This window comes from Sorex araneus, chromosome X, assembly GCF_027595985.1.
Source record: "Sorex araneus isolate mSorAra2 chromosome X, mSorAra2.pri, whole genome shotgun sequence".
Classification (NCBI taxonomy): Eukaryota; Metazoa; Chordata; class Mammalia; order Eulipotyphla; family Soricidae; genus Sorex; species Sorex araneus.
In genome coordinates, this window is record NC_073313.1 from 311,296,574 (window position 1) to 311,314,356 (window position 17,783).

General features: G+C 46.3%; 1 non-coding gene across 1 annotated transcript; it reads left to right on the top strand.

The window, feature by feature from the left end:
- The first annotated feature begins 4,927 nt into the window (after nucleotides 1–4,927).
- On the top strand, nucleotides 4,928–5,034 carry LOC129400408 (U6 spliceosomal RNA). Its single transcript, XR_008627651.1, has one exon. It is a non-coding gene; the product is annotated as a U6 spliceosomal RNA (small nuclear RNA).
- The last annotated feature ends 12,749 nt before the right edge of the window (nucleotides 5,035–17,783 follow it).

The window sequence follows — 17,783 nt, forward strand, 5'->3', positions numbered from 1 at the left end:
AAGAAAGAAAGAAAGAAAGAAAGAAAGAAAGAAAGAAAGAAAGAAAGAAAGAAAGAAAGAAAGAAAGAAAGAAAGAAAGAAAGAAAGAAAGAAAGAAAGAAAGAAAGAAAGGAAAAACTCCACGCGGGCGGAGACAGGAGCCCTGGCGGGCTCCGGGTGGCAGCACATGCAGGAGTAAGTTCGCCGCGTGTCTTCGCAGGAAGAGGGTCCACAGCGGTTGCAAGGGAAAGTTGCGCGAGCCTTTGCAGACCCGTCTCCCTCCAAGCCGCCAGCCCCACGCGAGCAAGCCACCAGAGCTGGTGGCGTCTGTCTCTCTCTGTCTCTCTCTTTCTCTGTCTTTCTCTCCCCCGTCTCTCTCTGTCTCTCGGTCTCTCTCTTTCTCTGTCTTTTTCTCCTTCTCCGTCTCTCTTTGTCTCTCCATCTCTGTGTGTGTGTCTGTCTGTCTCTCTCCCCCCCACCCCACACACTCCCTGTCACTGTCCCCGCGCCCCGCCCTCGCCCGGAATCTCGACTCCAGAGTTTGGGGTCCGGGTTCCCCCACCGGGCATCGGACTTCTTCCCCGCGGGAAAGCTCTCTGCGGAGAGCGCTGCGCCCCTGGAGAGACCCGCCCAGCCTCTCCCCCTACATCTTTTGCGCGCCCCTCGCGCTGCGCACTCACCCCGTGGGGCTCTCGTGCTGCTCGACAGTGTCGAAAGCACACTCGGCGGCGGCATCCGACAGAGGTTCACTCTTGGGGCTTGAACCCCGGCCGCTTCTCGCAGAAAGCTGGGCTAAGAGACCAGCGCCTCCCTCCAGCCGCTAGTTCGGTTTTCTTAGAGGAACGGACGCGACGCCCAGCCCAGCGGCCCCTAATCCTACCTTCGCCCTATGCGCCCTTTGCGCCCAGCCGCCTCCGCACCCCCGGGAGCGGCCGGGTGCTGGGAGGCTGCGCCGGGGCGCTGCACCAAGGCTGTGGCCTTCGGGATCTGCACCCGGACGGTGACCTGAGGGGTCTCTAGGGGAGCGTTGCACCGGGGCCTATGCTAGCAGGGTCTGCACCAGGGTGCAGCGCTGATGCTGGCACGCGGGGCCCCTCTCCGCTGGGCATGAAATATTCATGCGATCGTTACTTTCTTAAAGGAGAACCTACCGCGCCGCACAGTTCACAGCCCCGCCGAGGCACCAATGCACATCTCTCGGCTCCCAGAGGGTCCCAGGCTGTGGGATGTTCTCCCTCTACGCGGTAGTGGCCGCCCCGACTGGTACAGAGAAAGGATGAGGGGACGGGATCGTCTTATCATACGAGCGCTTTTTCTTGGAGGGTATGGAAGGACTGAGTGACTTGGCGGCAGAAAGAAAGCTTGCTTCTTGGTTCCTAAACAGTTCTTGCAAAGTTAGTGTCGGCCTTTGAGCATAGGGTCCCAAAAGGCTCTCTCTCTCTCTCTCTCTCTCTCTCTCTCTCCTTCATTCTTTCTCGCTTCCTCCTCTTTTTAAAGGAACTGCTTGATTTTATGGGGGCTCCTTTGGCTTTAAGGAGGAAAACATGAAGATGACTATGTGACTGGGAACACACGCACATCCCAGATTTAGTGCACGGAACCGTTTCATGGGAACGGTGTGACCGCAGCGCCGCGCGCACCTGCCCCTTACTTAAGGAAGAGTCGGGCCAGCGGGGAACTGGGTGGTGGGTCTCCTCGGGGAAAAGAGGCTGCAGCGTGCGCGTCTGTAGCATCGGTTCTGTACCCCCCCCCCCACCCCTGGGACCCTGAGTTCGTGGGCCATGACGGACTCTGCGTCTGCGGGAAGGGCGCGGTCAGAAGCAAGTTGGTATCTACCGAGCAGGCCCTCGTCGGAGCTGCTCTGAGCCCCCGCCGCCGCACGCAACCACACGCACGGCTTTTTGTTCCCGGCTAGGCGCACTTTCCCAAGTGCTTCGAAAGTCTCGAGCGCCATCTAACGGGGCAGCAAAACGCGGTGGTTGGTAGAGGTGAGGGGACCAGTCTCCTGGACTGAGCGCTCCCCCTACTCTCCTCTCTCCAGCCACCTGCAGGCACACATACACGCACTCACGCACTCACGCATGCACCTATACACACACGCATCCACACACTTGCACATGCACACACGAATACACGCTCATAATATACTCACACGTACCACATTTGTAACTGTACACACACATGCATACACACGCCTGCATACACAAGGGCACCCGCTTGGCAGCTCCGTATATGCCCCCCAGCCCACCTTTCCAGGGCCTTGGGCACCCCTCTCCAGTTTCCTGAGCTCTGCTTGCCCCCTAAGACCTCCCCCAAAGGGGAAGGAGTGCCTTGTACCTGCCTTCCAGGGACGCTCACTCTTTCCTTTTGACCTGGGAAGGAAAGTCCCTGGGAAGCCTCCGAGCTGGCAGGTGCCCCTGTTTTCTGAAAGGAACAGTCACCCACTGAAGAACTAAGCCTCTAGAAAAACTTCCAGAGAACTGGGAAAGAAGCATCACGTGAGGGATGCACATGACAGAGCATCACGCCAGGGAGCCAAAGGTCGGGAGTGGAGGTAGGAGATTCATTTGTGAGACTGCTTCCTCCTCTGCTCTGGGCAGGGAAGGAAGAATTGAATCCCAGAGAATGTGGAGCTAGGACTGGAGTTTCAGAGAGACCTCTGGGAGAGGGCAGAGGAAAGGCGCCTCAGAGTGAGAGGGTCCCTCTGCCCAGAAAGTGGACGGGTGCCTGCGGAGGGGGCTGGAGAACCACCTTGAGGACTGTGGACAGAGGGATACACAGTGGGTGTGTCTTCCTGTCTGGTCAGTGGCTCTGTGCAGTCAGGAAGTGGGAGAAGGTCAGGGTCCCCAGCCCCTGTGAGAGGAAGACGAAGAGGAGAGTGATTGGCCCGACTGCTACTGTCAGCCCCGCTGATCACAGCACATCTCCTACATCCATGCTTCCCGACACTGAAGGACCTGCCAGTGGCCTCAGACACTGTGTCTGGCCTTGATGATGGGCCAGCAACAGCTGCTCTGGGCTTGAGACTGGGGAACACACCAAATCACACTCACTCTATATCACAGTTGCTGAAGGACTGAAGGTTTATAGGATGGCTATTAGATCACCTGCTTCCCCTCCTGTATAGTATGAGCACACGGACATGATGTCAGGTGTACAGATATTTGATTGAAATAAAGTATATAATGTATTGTCTTGTCTATCTAAGTGTGTAATTCAGTGTCATTAAGCACATTTTCACGTGTGTGTGCATGTATGTGCAACTATCACCAACATTCAGCTCCAGAACTTTCTCTTCTACTCAAATGGAAACCAATTAAGCACACCCCCCCAGGCCCCCATTCTACTCTCTGTCTCAATGTCTCTGACTGTGATAGGCACTGTGTGTAAGTGATATCATGCAGTATTTGTTCTTCAGGGACTGGCTTATTTTACTCCACATGACGTACTCAAGGCTCACCCGCATAGTAGCATGTGTCAGAATTTACTTCTCTTTAAAACTAATGATGCAGTGACTGGGGAGATAGTATAAAGGTGAAGGGCTTGCCTTGCACACAGCTGACCTGAGTTTGATTTCTGGAACCACATTAAGGGACCATGAGCCACGTAAGGGGGTGAACCTGACCACAGAGTCAGGAGTAAGTCCCGAGCACTGCCAGGTGTGGCCCCAAAACCAGGGGGAAAAGACTAGTGATGTTCTCTTTTTACAAGTATACACCATAGTTTCTTTTTGTGTATCCATTCAGAGGTTGACTGACACCTCGGTCAATTCCCCTTTTGGCTGTGTGGAAACAAAGCTTGTGAAAATTGGCATACACCTATCTCTTTGAGACCTTACTTTCGGTCTCTCAGGCTTAGATCCAAAGTGGTATTACTATCACATGGGAAGTCCACTTTTTTTTTCTTTTTGGGTCACACCTGGCAATGCACAAGGGTTACTCCTGGCTCTGCACTCAGGAATTACTCCTGGCGGTGCTCAGGGGACCAAATGGGATGCTGGGAATCGAACCTGGGTTGGCCACATGCAAGGCAAACGCCCTACCTGCTGTGCTATCACTCCAGCCCAGGAAGTCCACTTTTAATTTCTGAGGACCTGCCATCCCTTGTCCTACAGCGGCTGACCCATTTTGCATTCTACCCAGCAATGCACCAGATTTCAGTTTCTCCATCTTCTCCCAACACTTGTTATTTTCCATTTCTTTCCCCATAATAGCTTGTAGCACTGTCGTCCCGTTTTTTATCGATTTGCTTGAGCAGGCACCAGTAACGTCTCCATTGTGAGACTCGTTACTGTTTTTGGCATATCAAATTCCCCATAATAAATATCCTAATGGGCATGGAGTGATATCTTCCTGTGGTTGTGACACATTTTTCAGATTTTGTTTTGAGGTAACGTCTGGCCACTCAGGGCTCACTCCTGACAGGGCTTGGGGGCCATATGAGGTGCCAGGGATTGAACCCATGGGCAGTCATGTGCAAGGCAAGTGCCCTACCTGCTGTATTATCTCTGGCTTCATGGCATATTCTGTCAGGTGTATAGGTAGGGACCTAGCTCATGGTGGCACTGGCTCCCACCTTGCAGGTGTGAGGCTGCTGATTCTGCCCCTGGCACTACCTTGCCTGTCAAGTGCCATCCCAGTGGGACTGACCTTGGAGATCCCCAGAACCACACCAAATATTCGACCTCTGGAACTCCACTACTCTGTGTGCGTGAGCACCAAGGCTAATTACATAACCCCTGGCCGTCACAACCACAAGGACAATAGAAGGAGCAATAAGCATACATTACAAAGAGAATAACATCATGTCAGAAAGGAGATTTACTACAGGTTTTAGCAAAGTGGAAATTGCCTGATCATGATTTCAAATTTCTGGATTTTTGCAGGTTTGTGGAAAAGGAGTTTATTCCATAATACACATAAGACACTTGTTCCTTTAAAAAAAATCAGTGCTTGCTTTGGCAGTACATATACTAAAATTGGAACGATACAGAGAAGATTAGCATGGCCCCTGCACAAGGATGACATGCAAATTTGTGAAGCATTCCATATTTTGGGGGGGGCTGGAGCAATAGCACAGCAGGTAGGGCGTTTGTCTTGCACGTGGCCAACCCGGGTTCAATTCCCAGCATCCCATATGGTTCCCTGAGCACTGCCAGGGGTGGTTCCTGAGTGCAGAGCCAGGAGTGACCCCTGTGCATCACCGGATGTGACACAAAAAGCAAAAAAAAAATAAATCAATAAGAGGGCTGGAGCGGTAGTACAGCAGAGAGGGCATTTGCCTTGCACCAACCTGGGTTTGACCCCCAAGCATCCCATATGGTCCTCTGAGCACTGCCAGGGGTAATTCCTGAGTACAGAGCCAGGTGTAACCCCTAAGCATCACTGGGTATGACCCAAAAAGGCAAAAAAAAATCAATAAGAAACTGAGCTGCAGTAAGAGCCATTGGATACGCCTCCCAAAGATGATTTCATTGAAATCCCTGAACTTTGAGGTTTGCAATTAGGTTTAGCCAAAGAGAAAGAGGACAAATGGAAAGTCAGAGGGCAAGTGGAGCTAGGACTGTCTTAGGATCACGCTTGACCCTGGTCGGTCCGATCACCAATTGGGAAGTAGAAGCCTGTCTGTGTCCAGAGGGAAGCCTGAAACTTGAGTTTTCTTGAGACAGGAGAGAGAGGGAAAAACAGCTTCCCTCTGTTCTCAAGTCTGATTTATTCCTATTGAGAGACTCTAGAATCCCAGACCTAAGCCATGTGGGAAACTGATGGAACTCTTTGAAGCAATTGTTTTCCAAAACCAGGGCTGAGAAGTAGCAAGTGTACAGGCAGAGGACACCATTCTATTCTACAAGAATTCCTGCCTTGGAAGCTGTGCCCCATACCAAACCTTCCTCTACTTCCTTGAGGACTCTTTCTGAAACTCCATGCCAGCCTTGAGTAGTACGGGCGGTATATTTATAAAGTGCTCTGTTACCTCTTCTCCTTTTTATTTTTTCTGTCATACCCCAGGGAAACAAGTGAGAGTTTCTAGTGCCTGCTTTGTAAGTGAAAATACCTCAAGCAGGCACAAGATATCAGGGTCAGGGCCGGGGCTTTGAGTCTGAGCATTTCCCTGGCCGGTTGAACCATATGGGTTCTTTCTTTCATCTGACAGGAGGGTTGGCACAGGGCAGAGATGAGTGAAACCAGAACAGCAAGCCTTGGCAGAAGCCTTGCCCTTGCTGCTGCTGCCGCCAGACCAACTTTGCCACTTGCTAAACCACTGCAGCCCTGTGGCTCGCCTGCTCCTCAGGGCTCAAGGCAGGCAGGAAAGGGGTTAGGAACTGCCTTTGGGAAGGGTATGGTGGAGGCTGCTCCCAGCCCCCCAAGCTGCTGCCTTGTGTGGCCCTCCCCTTTAATTGCTGTGTCTGCTCCCCAGAGTGAAGGAGGCAGGACTCCTCAGGAGCACCTAAACTCCAGACAAAAGGGGGAAAAAAATCACTCCAGTGACACACACGTGCATGCGCACCATCATTTCCTCTCCCTTGTTAAAGTCACTTCCATGTGGAAGGATTCCATTGGGGCAGGGGGGAGGGGTGCTGTGGGGACTCAGAAACCTCTCAGAGTTCTGAAAGGGCTTTGTAGTGGTTGGATCCAAGCCATTTGTTTCTAGAGAGAATCACAGTGGGGAGGGGTGTGCTTTTTTCCATTTGCAGTGGCTTATTAAGTATAAGCATTTCTCCTCTTTCTGTTTACTGAGTGATTAGTTCTCCAGCCAGATGACTCTGCCAGGGAGATGGCCAAAGTGTATCCTCAACACACAGTTACCCTGCAGAATGTCCTTCCTGTAAACCCAGAGACCACAGACAGGACTCTGTGGTTGTGTCTGGTGTCTTCTTTTGAGAGTCTGCAGTGGGGATTGTGCTGATGGTTCAGTGTGCACAGATGCCACCCAGATTTCTGTGTTTCCAGCCTAATCACAGAGAGCGGAGAGAGCGGGGTAGAATGCAGCCCTCTCCAGCATGCAGAGTTGAGCTCTCAGCACATAGCTTGGCTGGCAGATGCATTCAATGTCTGTGAATTCTTTACTGAGTTGTCCAGCAATCCTCCTGAGCAGAAGATGGTCCCTCCTGTCCTGGTGGGACAGGATGGGGGTGAAGGGATTCTGCATTCACCGGTCTGGATGCAGGCCGTTAGAAATGTGGGACTTACTCCCAGGAAAGATTAACCAGTGCTGAGTGATTAGTAGCTGGTTGCCTGGCTAACTGGCTGATTTCTAGGTAGTGAGCAGAATGGCACCGGCTGTGCTACCAGACCGACCTCAGCTTAATTAGCAAGATCCCAAAGATCAGAACAGATAAGAAATTCTGCGATTTGCCCAAGTCTCAGAAAAGGAATGCAATTCTAGAGACTGTGTGTAAATGAAGATGAACTCTAAGTAGATTCTTTTTCTTCTCCCTGCCCATTTCTTCCATATGTCATTGTTATTGTTAGTTAAACATTGCTGACCTGCCTCTATGCCATAACACAGTCTCTGATAAAATAATTGAATAGAACTCTTTTCAACCCTTATAGCTTTTAGTGGAAGCTTGGTGCTTTTATTCTGGATTACATTTTTTTTAGGAAGGCTTACTATTCTTCAGATAAAATTCTATGTGAGTGAGTCTAGGATTTATTGTGTGAGTCTAGGATTATTTTACACTTGATAAAATACAGGACCAAAGTAGAGGCTTTTTGTTTGGTTGGTTTTTGGTTTGGGAGCTATACCTGACTATCCTCAGGACTTACTCCTGACTCAGTGCTCAGGGATTCTTCCTGGAAGGGATTGTGGGATACAGTGATAAGGATTGATCTAGGGTAGACCCCATGCAAGGAAAGTGCCTTACCTTCCATACTTTCTGGCTCCTGAGGCAGAGTTTTTATATAGGAGTTGGAATCTTTTCTAAAGCTTGGAATTCTTTAATCTGCCAGTCACCCAACCCTTGTGATCTCTTGATGCCAAATAGAATTCTCAGAGAATTTCTGAGTGGGAAGATTCTGGGTGGGTGACAAAGAAAGATAAGTTCTGTTGTCGCAAGATTAATTGTCCCAAGATTTATGTAGTTGGGACATAAATCTTATATATGCTTGTGTGTTGGACACACAACAAACAAGCATATATAATGCAGCATATACAGCACACGCAGAAAACAGAACACACACAATACTCACAACACATAGTACATATTCTACCCAGCACACTAACACACTCATCACTGAAAACATACAAGACATGGTACACATAGCACACACAACACCTAGATATATTATGTTCAGTCCACATGTCCAGCACAAGCACACGCATCTACATCAACTGCACACAACATCCACAACAACACATGCACACTGTGCTACACAACACATACACATAACAGCCACATCTTACATGCAACACCCACAACATCTATACCACATATACCTACACAATACAAGTGTCCACAATGCATATACATACAGAAAACACAACACAAAACATCTGCACACTATACCACATTCACACAGCACATGCACATACATCTATATAACATACAGATGCTATGTATATACAAAACATCTATATATAACATGTATATATACAACATAGACATGTACGCACAATAGCCTCAACAGTCACACCACACACATACAGCATATACACATACAACATCTACACCCCATGTACAAAATATGTATAACACATATACATACAACATCGATGCTCTGAGTACACAGTACATACAACTCACACATGGTGTGTATAACACATTCATGTGTCTTAAGAAACATTTCTTTTTTTTAAATTTTTTTATTTTTTTTTAAATTTTTTTATTGAGTCACCATGTAGAAAGTTACAAAGTTTTCAGGTTTAAGTCTCAGTTATACAATGCTCGGATACCCATCCCTTCACCAGTGCACATATTCCACCACCAAGAATCCCATTATAGCTCCACCCCGCACCCCCACACCCCTAACCCCCCACGCCCCTAGCCCCCCCCACCCTTAGCCCCCCGCCTGTGTAACTAATAAATTTCACTTTACTTTCACTTTGATTGCATTCAATATTTCAACAAAACTCACTATTATTGTTTGGAGAGTCTCTCCCCTAAAGTCAGACCTGCTGAAAAGGAAGCATTAGATAATTTGTTTTCCATTGCTGAGGATGAAGAGGTATGAGGTCGAGTGACCACACTTAGCGGCCTCTCGGTTTTGGGTTTCTGTATTTTAGTATTTTAGTAACTAATGCCAGAGAGATATCTGCCAGAAGTTGCATCATTGTCAACTTGTACTTCTCAGTTACATTATATTCCACATATGAGTGCAATCTTTCTTTTTTTTTTTTTTTTTTTTGCTTTTTGGGTCACACCCAGCGATGCTCAGGGGTTACTCCTGGCTTTGCACTCAGGAATTACTCCTGGCGGTGCTTGGGGGACCATATGGGATGCCGGGGATCGAACCCAGGTCGGCCGCGTGCAAGGCAAACGCCCTACCCGCTGTGCTATCGCTCCGGCCCCGAGTGCAATCTTTCTATGTCTGTCTCTTTCTTTCTGACTCATTTCACTCAACATGATACTTTCCATGTTGATCCATTTATATGCAAATTTCATGACTTCATGTTTTCTGACGGCTACATAGTATTCCATTGTGTAGATGTACCAGAGGTTCTTTAACCAGTCATCTGTTTTGGGGCACTCTGGTTTTTTCCAGATTCTGGCTATTGTAAACAGTGCTGCAATGAAGATAGAAATACAGATGCCATCTCTACTATACCTTTTTGCCTCTCCGGGATATATTCCCAGGAGTGGTATTGCTGGGTCAAATGGAAGCTCAATTTCTAATTTTTTGAGAATCATCCATATTGTTTTCCAAAAGGGCTGAACCAGTCGGCATTCCCACCATCAGTGAAGAAGAGTCCCTTTCTCCCCACATCCACACCAACACCGGTTGTTTTTGTTTTTTGGGATGTGGGCCAGTCTCTGTGGTGTGAGATGATATCTCATGGTTGTTTTGATCTGCATTTCCCTGATGATTAGTGATGTTGAACATTTTCTCATGTGCCTCTGAGCCATTCGGATTTCTTCTTTAGGAAAGTTTCTATTCATTTCATCACCCCATTTTTTGATCAGGTTGGCAGTTTTCTTCTTGTGGAGTTCAACCAGTGCATTGTATATCCTTGTTATCAACCCTTTATCGGATGGGTACTGCATAAATATCCTTTCCCATTCTGTAGATTGTCTTTGTACTTTGGTCACTGTTTCTCTTGAGGTGCAGAAGCTTCTTAGTTCGAGATAGTCCCATTTATTTATCTCTGTTTTCACTTTCTTGGCCAGTGGCATGTCAGCTTTGAAGATACCTTTGGCTTCAATGTCGTAGAGGGTTTTGCCGACCTTGTTAAGAAACATTTCAACTCTGACTGCAGTTCCTTCCCTTCTGGGCCTCAAGGGGACCTTGCCCTAGAAGGGGCTGTGTGCTCCTCCTAGAGAGGAGGAAAAGGAAGAAGCTGAGGGAGGAAGGAGGAGGAGAAGGGCTCCAAGACTTAGTCTCCTCTGAGAAATTTGCTTATCCTGGGGGTAGGGTACTGCAGTAAAACTTTTTGTGTTTCTTACACTTTGAGTGTGTGTCTGGTGTTTGTTTGTTTTGTTTGTTTGTTTGTTTTGCCACACTCAGTGGTGCACAAGGCATATTTCTGGCTCTGAACTCAGGGATCACTTCTGTGGTGCTCAGGAGACCATATGGGGTGCCGGGCACTGACCCAGGGTCAATTGCATGCAAGGTAAGCTTCTTAACCTGCTGTACAATCTCTTCAATCCCTCTTGCACCTCATTTGCAATTCATTTTCTTTTCCTTAAAAAGAAAATCTTTTCAGTTTGAAAAAATAATTAACAGTCTTAGCTAGACTAAGGCAAGTTTTGCACCAAAAAGGGTTTGAGCATTTCAGATGACTGTTTGGGTTTTGACTAGCAGACGTGGGCCTCAGAGAGTCGTAGGGAAAAGAAGCAGAGTTGGGGGCACACTGTAAGTTCCCACTTCACTGCTAAAAGTCAGGAGTCAGCTTCCTCCATTCCTCTGAGGCATGCCTGCAGCACGTGTGTGAGGCAGGTGTGTGAGGCAGCAGCACCCAGAAAGCAGCACTTGGGTTGAGCATGCTCTGTCTTTCCAAAACATCATATGATTCCTTGGATTTAGGTCATTTGACTGCTAGGTAGTATCAGACTTTGCATCCAAGTCAAGGCAAGAAGGCTCAAAATAATGCCCACAGCATCATATCATTTCAAAACCAGAGACAGGGCCCTCGTCTTTGTGATTACAGATGGTGATTCTGCACCAACACCTGCCCCTTCCATGCAACCTCAAGAAGTTTCTTCTGACATCAGTGAAGTTTCTTTTGCAATTAAAAAATTGTTTGTTCTTTGGTACATCTACACAACGGAATACTATGCAGCTGTTAGGAGAGATGAAGTCATGAAATTTGCTTATAAATGGATAGACATGGAGAGTATCATACTAAGTGAAATGAGTCAGAAAGAGAGGGACAGATATAGAAGGACTGCACTCATTTGTGGAGTATAGAATAACATCACATCAGGCTGACACCCAAGCACAGTAGATACAATGGCCAGGGGGATTGCCCCATAGCTGGAAGACTGCTTCATGAGCAGAGGGGAGAAGGCAGATGGAATAGAGAAGGGATCACTAAGAAAATGATGGCTGGAGGAATCAGTCGGGATGGGAGATGCATGCCGAAAGTAGATAATGGACCAAACAAACACCTCTCAGTGTCTGTGCTGCAAGCCATAATGTCCAAAGTATAGAGAGAGTATGGGGAATATTGTCTGCCATGGAAACGGCGGGGAGGGTGGGAAAGGGGGGTTATACCTGGGATATTGTTGGTGGGGAATGTGCACTGGTGGAGGGAGTGTGTTTGATAATGGTGTGATTATAACCCAAACATAAAAGCTTGTAACTATCTCACAGTGATTCAATAAAATTAAAAAATAAATAAATAAAAAATAAATGATCACAAAAAAATTGTTTGTTTGGGGGCCCACCCAACAGTGCTCAGGTACTACTTCTGGTTCTGTGCTCAGGGATCACAGAGTCACTTGGGTCAGTCAGGCACATGCAAAGCAATTGCCCTGCCTGCTGAACTCTCTTTCTCTAAATTAAATTTTTTAAAGTTATTTATTATGTTTGGGTGACAGGGCACATACAGTGGTACTCAGGATTTATTCCTGGCTCTGTACCCAGAGGTATTCAGCGGTCCATATGTGGTGGGGCTAGAACTGGGATCTGCACCTGCAAGGTAAGCTTCTTTCATGCTAGATCATCTCTCTGGTTCAATGGAAAATATTTTAGACTACTGGCCTTTAGCTGGATCTCCTTCCTTCATGTGGGTTTCAACTTAAGTTTAAGAACATTATATTTTCAGATACATCTTCTTCCCACTTCCCTCCATTCCCTCCACCCCCTGCAGCCCACCCCACCCCTGCACACAGACAGATTTTGGGCCACCTGTTTACTCCACAGCCAGGAGTATGGAAGAAATTTCTGCCAGGTTCTCTCTTGCATCCTACATAGTCTACGCAATGCCCCTCTCCAACAGTGCACGGGAGAAAGCCTGCCTTTGGCTGTGTGTCCAGGTTCTGCATTTGGATGAACTGTGGTCTGGAGAAGGCATCAGCAAGGTGGCCAGTTGTGGAAGACCACACAGAGATCTTGAACCTGTTGTTCCAGAGGGCCCAACACCTTTCCATTCACTGCCTGGCTCTTTGCCTGCCTCTGCCTCGTCATGGTCCTTGCAGGTCCTTGTTGCATCTGTAATTATTATCATCAGTGCAATTGATTTCCTCCTCCAGAGTTTTTCTCTAAGTTTGGTTGATTCGGGTGCTGCCATCAAATTCATCTAGAGCAAAACAACAGAAGAGAGGGTCTGGGCGGTAGCTCAGCAGCAGAGCACTTGCCTTGCACGTGTGAGGCCCCGGTTCAATTCCTGGTGCTGCTCTGTCACTCCCATTCCCAACAAAAAAATACCATAGAAAGAACAAGGGTAAAGAAACAGTGGGGGACATATTTTCTGGAGAGATTTGGAGCAGATAAGATACATGAACAGATGAAATCAGGTGCTTTCAGGGTGGTATGGTTGTAGACAAATTGTCTGTCATGGAGGCAGGGGGAGGGTGGGAAAAGGAGGATATACTGGGGAGATTGGTGGTGAGGCACTGGTGGAAATATGGGAGTTTGATCATTGTATGATTGTAACTCAAACACGAAAGCTTGTAACTGTATCTTATGGTGATTCGATTGAAAAAAAGATATGTAACCAGCTCAGGTTCAAACTTAGCACAGCATATGGTCCCCTGAGCACTACCAGGAGTGATCTGTGATCTGTGAGCACAGAGCCAGGAGTGAGCCTTAAGCACTGCTAAGTGTGGATCCAAACAAGAAAGAAAGAAAGAAAGAAAGAAAGAAAGAAAGAAAGAAAGAAAGAAAGAAAGAAAGAAAGAAAGAAAGAAAGAAAGAAAGAAAGAAAGAAAGAAAGAAAGAAAGAAAGAAGGAAAGAAAGAAGGAAAGGAAGGAAGGAAGAGAAGGGAGAAAGGGAAGGGAGAAAGGGGAGGAAGAGAAGGGAAGAGCTGGAAAGAGAAAGAAATGAAAAAAAGCAAAATAAGGAAGGAATGAAGGAAGGAATGAAAGAAAGAAGGAAGAAAAGAACAGAAAGAAAGAGAGAATGGCCTTTTCTCCACTCTCTTTTCTTCTCTCCTAGAGATTGGGGTGTTTGTCCTGGCTGATTCTCTGAGAGATCTCTGACTGTGGGTATGCTTCAGAGCAATGCCTCTCTCAGCCAGGATTAATCCCAGGAGATTATTTGTCCTGAGCATGGAGGATGGAGCATGCTAGGTAGACCAGGTCAAGGTAACCTCAGCATGAGCAGAGACAGACTTCAACTCAGTGCTCCACTCACTCCACTTACTGAATTACTCCACTTCAATTCACGTGAAAATATTTTTTCCTTTAGGCTTTAGACATTTCTCTTCCCCCCACCCATTTCCTTGTGTTGTCTGTCTATGGTGTGATCAACAAAGGTTGTAAATTCGGGAAGAACCTGGAAGATAAGCATGTTACCTCTGGACAAGCCCCAGGCCAGCTTGAGACTTTTAGAAGGTGAGTGCATCCAATGTATCCTACATAATGATCATAAATTGTTGTATAATTTTTTAAAATTTATTCTTTTATTGAATCACCATGTGGAAAGTTACAAAGCTTTCAGGTTTAAGTCTCAGTCATACAATGCTTGAACACCCATCCCTTCACCAGTGCACATATTCCACCACCAAGAATCACAGTATACCTCCCCCCTCTCCCCCACCTCCCCAGTCCCCCACCCCGCCTGTGTAACTGTGTTATGTCATTTTTATCTAGGGGAGCTGGGGACTTGGGATCATACCTATGTTCAGGGCTTACTCCTGGCTCTGTGCTCAGGGATACTGCTAGTGGTGCTTCGGGATCACAAGGCAGGGAGCAGGATTGAGCTCAGGACAGCTGCAAGCAAGAACAAGTGCCTTAACCCACTGGACTCTCTCCTTCCTCCTTATTTTCTTTTGAATACAGTGGTAACACAGATATTATGTTTTTGTGTTTGGGGGAGGTGCTCAGGGCTTACTTCAGGCTCTGTGCTCAGGGGTCACTTTCAGAAGTGCTCAGAGAGCCATATCCAGTGCTGAACACTGACTTTGGGTCAGCCACATGCAAGGCAACTGCCTTACCTGCTGTCCCATCTCTCCAGCCCCACTGCCACTTAATATGCCATTTTTAGGAGCTGAAGAGACAGGATAGTGGATAAGGTGTTTGTCTTGCATGCGGCTGACATGGGTTTAATTTCCAGCAAGGCTTGCTAGAAGTGATTCCTGAGCACAAAGTCAGGAGCAAGCCCTGAGGACCACCAGATATGGCTCAACAACAAACAAAAGCAAGACAAACAGAAAAACCCCTTTTACCCTGTCTTTGCCTCTATCTCTCTCCCCCCCATATATGCATATATACTTGTATACATATATATATATATACACAAGTATATATATATTAGACCCATAATTGCACATATATGCATATATACTTGCATATGTGCACTTATGGGTCTAACTTGCACAAACTATGCATTTTATAATTTGGTATAATGTCCTATATGTAGAATTTTTTTAAAGACTTGACCTTCATCTGGTTGCCTTGACAATGCTTAATCATATCAGTACACCATGAAATGTAACACCTTTCCACACTCAGTAAGATGATCTTGAATGAAAAAAAGCCTTAGTTTATGGTAATCTGTCGGGAGGATTTGGGGGTCAGCTGCTTGTTTCTCTCGTGAGGTAAGTGCTAGCTAGATTTGGGTTCCTTGGCTTCTTCTCCCTGAGCTAGTAACCCAACTCTCAATACGTGGGGTCTAAGTCACTTGATTATCCTTGTTCTATTTATTCCAGCACATCTTTCTGTTGATCGTTTCTCCCTTCAAAAATGGAAGGAGGGGGGCTGGAGCTATAGCACAGCGGGTAGGGCGTTTGCCTAACACGCGGCCGACCCAGGTTCAATTCCTAGCATCCCATATGGTCCCCTGAGCACCGCCAGGAGTAATTCTTGAGTGTAGAGGCAGGAGTAACCCCTGTGCACTGCCAGGTGTGACCCCCCAAAAATTAAAGAAAAAATGGAAGGAGGGAGAAAAGGCCACCGTTATAAAGAAAATTATATCTTGCCCAGTTTTTGAGTCACAAAAAGATTATTAGAGCAGACGATATTCCAAGTTAAGGATTGTTCACATAGTTTCCTTTATTTTGAGAGGTGGAGAGAGGAAGGGTAGCTGGTTATATTGCTCTTATAGATTTTTTTCAAGTCATAAGAGTTTACATTTTAAGACATCCTGATGTACTCTCTTCTGTTAGAAAGAAAACCTAGATATCTACCATTATTTGGTCTCTAGCTTCAACCTTATTCTTCAGAACTGATATGTGCTTCATCAGCATGAGATGCCAAATCCTGGTAGTCTGAAAACCAGTGAATTTCATCCTCTTCACCTGGCATGAGTGATTAAATCATTCAAAATCTGAAGTCAGAAACAAATTAGCATTCTAAGTGCCTTGAGGTCATGAACCTTCTCCCACGATTCTTTCCTCCTCTTTAAAAGTTTTAATTAACTTGGAAAGAAGCAAGAGGAAACATCACAGAATGAAGTGAAAGCAGATTCGGGTGAACCTTGAATACCTGAACAACAAGGAAAATGACAGGTATGAAGTCAGAAGAGTGTAGGGTATCAGAAAAGAATGGCCATGGATATAACTCCATACCTGGAGATATCCTAGGGAGATTCGTGCCCACATCAGTTTCTTAGCAAGCTCACCCAGAGATGATATGCTTGTCTTCTCTGAGCAAAGCTGGTCTTCCCTGCAGAGGGTTGTAGGGGTCACACTTAAACAGATTAAGGGGAAGGTCTGAGAAAAGAGGGCCCAAATATTCTGATCTGTGTATGGTGAATGGCCCACCCCAGGTAGCCAGGGCCATTACAGAAACGGAATCCCTGGGCACACAGTGGAGCATTTCACAGGCCCCGAGGCCGCTGTACCACATAAAGCAACCTTGGCCTGCGTGCTGTGTGAAATGGCTTAAGACTCTGGCTTGGCTCAGAGCCATAGAAGTGACACACTGACCATATTTTTTCTTTCTTTCTTTAAATCAGGCTTGAAGGTGCATGGCTTATTGGGCAAGGCTGACACGGGTAGACCTTCCTCAAGCAAAGCTCCCAGCCTTGTGCTATATCTGGAAAAATCTGGAAAAAGGAGAATGAAAATGGTTACATGGCACCTTGGGATCCTATGCTGCTTTCATTCTTGAGCCTCTTGGAGATTTATAAATATAATTCTCCACATCCAATGCAGGAGGAGGAAATATATTTGCAGTACCATTCCATTGCAATTGTAGGGTTGATGTCAGAAATCAGCATATAATTTGCAAACATTTTGGAATAAACATTATAAGGGTTCTGGCTAATAGAGGGTTATGGAAGAAATGAGAAGATATTCTCCTTGTGAAAGACTTCTGAAAGCTTGTAACTATTTAATGGTGATTCAATAATATTAAAAAAATAATAAAATAAAATAAAGACTTCTTCACTAATAAGTAAGAGTATACTTGGAATACACTATATTTGATGGAGTTCAGACAATAGGCAAAAATCATAGAGATTAATGTATATATGTATTACTCTTAGAGGTATATATATACATATATATACATACATACATACATATATATCTCTTGGAGATCTGGGCAAGCTACCGAGAGTATCCCACCCACATGGGCAGAACCTGGCAAGCTGCCCATGGCATATTCAATATGCCAAAAACAATAACAATAGGTCTCATTCCCCTGACCCTGAAAAAGCCTCCAATCACTGGGAAAGATGAGTAAGGAGAAGTTGCTAAAAACTCAGGGCTGGGAGGAATAGAGACGTTACTGGTGCCTGCTCGAGTAAGTTGACAAACAATGGGATGACAGTGATACAGTGATACTTGGAATAGTAGAAAATCCTCTTCCTCTCATACATAGCCTTTCTCAGAACTGCTAAGCTTGGCAGCAATTTAGGAATAGAGCTGAGAAAGGAACAAAGAAGGAAAGGAAAGTGGAAAAAAAAGTGCATTTCCTGCAATTCCCTTTCCTTAGTTGACTGCTCAGTGGCTCATTCCAAATTGTAGCGGATAAAATAGAATTGCTTCTTACCTATAGGGACTGATTACTTAAGAGAGTTCTCTTTAAAGCTTCATGATA